Source organism: Hibiscus syriacus, unplaced genomic scaffold (genome assembly GCF_006381635.1).
Source record: "Hibiscus syriacus cultivar Baekdansim isolate YM2019G1 unplaced genomic scaffold, ASM638163v2 tig00110483_pilon, whole genome shotgun sequence".
NCBI classification, from domain to species: Eukaryota; Viridiplantae; Streptophyta; class Magnoliopsida; order Malvales; family Malvaceae; genus Hibiscus; species Hibiscus syriacus.
The window spans coordinates 2865638-2869020 of NW_024062759.1; the positions used below are offsets into that span (position 1 = coordinate 2865638).

The 3383-nt window shown below is 37.4% G+C and overlaps 1 pseudogene; it reads right to left on the reverse strand.

The window, feature by feature from the left end:
* Positions 1-2671: 2671 nt before the first annotated feature.
* LOC120129261 lies at positions 2672-3383 on the reverse strand (annotated as a pseudogene).

Consider the following 3383-nt stretch of genomic DNA (forward strand, 5'->3'; position numbering starts at 1 on the left):
GAAGAGCTGCCGTCTGAGGTGGACGAACTACCTGAGACCGGATATCAAGAGGGGGAGGTTTTCATTTGAAGAAGAAGAGACTATTATTCAATTACAGTGTTTTAGGGAACAAGAAGGGTTACAGTTTTTTCTTTTGTTTTGGTCGGTATTATCGTCTTTGTTATTGAGTAATGAACTTGGATCATGACACATTTGTTTTTCGTATCAAAACCAGGTGGTCGGCCGTTGCCGGTCGGTTGCCGGGGAGGTTGGAACACTCGAATCCGGAAAAGGCTTGTGAGGAATGAGATCGATCCCGTAACACATTTTGGCAAAGCCTTGATTTGCTCGACCTTTCTTCCATTATCAGCTCCACCTTGTGCAACCAATCTTTTCTCAATCTGTCGAACTTATTAGACGCTCAAACTCTTTTAAATTCAGAGATGTTGCTACAATATCTCCAGCAAAACCAGTTCTGCAATTCTCAGTTTCAGCTTCCGCATCAGCATCAAGCCCCGATTCAAAGGCAATCTAATATGATGCCAAACAGCAGCATTTATAAATTTTATATTATTTTCTCCAGCAAAACCAGTTCTGCAATTCTCAGTTTCAGCTTCCGCATCAGCATCAAGCCCCGATTCAAAGGCAATCTAATATGATGCCAAACAGCAGCATTTATAAATTTTATATTATTTTATATCAGAAGATGAACTTTTTAAATTTTAAAAAATATGAATTTATAAATTTTTAAGAGGAAAGAAAATATATTATAAATAAAAATATAAAAAAATCATATAAAAATACTATAATTTAAAACTTTTAAGAGAACAATTGACGATCTTATTAAAAATTTATTCTTTATTTGATTTAATCGCAACTCAACTAAAACTAAGAAAAGAAAAGAAAATAAGTGTTCAAAACTTATTCAATAAGTGAAAATACATGAAATCATCATAAGAAAATGAAAGCACAACAGTTACGAAACCAGACCACAAAGAAGATAGAAAACTAGTACGCTAACAAGCACATTCTAGAGGTACATATATTTAACGAATTTCCCTATCGTTATCGTTATTCATTTCTTTCTTTATTGCCAAGTAAAGACAAAGAAACTTTAATGTCTTTGAATCTAAAGAATCATTGAGTGGATTTTTGGAAGACGTAATCGACTTTGTTGACTCACCCTTTGATCCCTTTCTTTCTGAGTCCGATTTGCCTTCTTATCTTTTTCTTGACCTTTTACCACCAAAATGTCAAAGCCTTTTGTGTTTTAGGGTTCATAGATGAACATGCTTTGCTAGCTGTATGTCTATCCCACTGATTGCTCCAATTAGTATTGCTTTTCTAAAAACAATAGTTTCTATGTCAAGGAGAACAATTGAGATTTTTTTATTTGTGGTTTTGTGGAACAATAATTCACTATAAATATAAAAATCATAAAATATATAAATACATTAAACTTCCTTGTATCTCTAAAAATCCATATATTTGTGGTATATATGTTAAAATTCATGTCAGACATCAAAAAGTTTTAGAGATCACAAAAAAGTACATCTCTCCAAAATAGATCTCTCGTAAATATGAAGACAGATGAAGCAAGGGAGGAGCTAGGCAAAGAGGTCACAAGGGAAGAGGTCGTTGTTGCGGTGTTTGCACTTAATGGCGATAAGGCGTCGGGTCCAGACGGGTACACTGCTTGTTTCTTTATAAAGGCATGGAATATTGTGGGGAAGGATGTTGTTGAGGCGATCCTCCATTTTTTCCTAACTTTTACTCTTTTGAGGGGGTTTAATGTTATTACGATTGTTCTTGTGCATAAAAAGCCCAATCCTAACACTATGAAAGAGTTTAGGCCTATCTCGCGTTGCCAAGTCCTTTACAAATGTATTGTGAGAAAGGAGCCATCAATGCTATGATGTGCATGAAGAAGAGATGAGCAGCAAGAATTAGTAAAAAAAGTGTAACACTTGTATATTGATTGTGTAAAGAACTGTGTAGAATACAAGGCTGCTGCTGCTATTTATATACAGCTTCTAATGACTAATGTAAACAGATTTCACAACTAACCATGCTAACAACCTAACAACCTTAACTTCTATTAACAACATCAAGAAGCTTCTAACTATTCAACTAATAATCCCATGCAGTCTAAGCTCATACACGCTGCAGTACTAACAACATTGTTGCTGACTCATTATGTTAACATCACGCTAACATTCCCTCTACTTCTTCTTCTTCTGCTCTTCTGACCTTGAACATCCTTGAACTCCAATCTTCTATCGAAAAACTTTAAATGCTGCTTTAGCCAATGGTTTAGTAAAACCATCAGCCACTTGATGCGCTTCTTGATGAAAAGACGAACACTTGAAACGAAAGCTCGATACATCCTTCCGTTCAACTTTAATCGAAAGTGTCGATGCTTCATTCCGTTCGAATTGAATCGGAAGTGCCGATTCTTCTTTCCGTTCGACTTGAATCGGAAGTGTCGATGCCTCCTTCCGTTCGACTTGAATCGGAAGTGCTAATACTTTCTTCCGTTCGACTTGAATCGAAAGTGCCGATGCTTCCTTCCATTCGACTTGAATCGGAAGTGTCGATGCTTTCTTCCGTTCGACTTGAATCAGAAGTGTCGATGCTTCCTTCCATTCGACTTGAATCGGAAATGCCGATGCTTCCTTCCGTTCGACTTGAATCAGAAGTGTCGATGCTTCATTACATGGTCCAGAATGACAATTTTTTGTTGGTGTAATGAGGTATATTTTGTCCACTTCTGATTCAAATGTTAATGCATCCCCTTGTTCAGTGAACCGCTCCCTGTTCTACAGGTTATCCAAATAATCCAGTGTCTCTAGTCCTTCCAATCGTACTTCACTGATATCAGAGACGGAAAAATAGGTATGATAAGGCAAATGTAAATGTAAATGACTTTCCATCAGTGTTTGCATTTCGAATGCGGGAAGTCAACATCAAATCACCAGTAGGACTCAGATCTACCCTAAACCGAAACTCAAACCTGTGAGGCCAGATCTTCAACTCATCTTCTGAGTGAGTGAGAATTAAGTCAATGAATGCCCTGGCAGAAGCATGTGATGAACATGGTGGTGGACCAGGATCAACACTCCATAATCGGTTTCTTGCAAATCCATGTTGCTCAAGAGAATCCATATTCCCAAATTGAGGAAAACAGATTGGTATACCTCCACGGATAACCTTACGTTAGGTGGCTGAAAAATAGCCTTACTACTAAGGAACAACAACTATTCTCTACGTTCATTCTTCCAAGACGTGACTTGGCCTCCATTGAGATACACCTCAGTAGAGAAACCGCGATTATCCCTCAAGATGATCTTGTCAAGGCCATTGATGCCTTTACAATGCTCAACATACACGCTCTTGGATGCCAT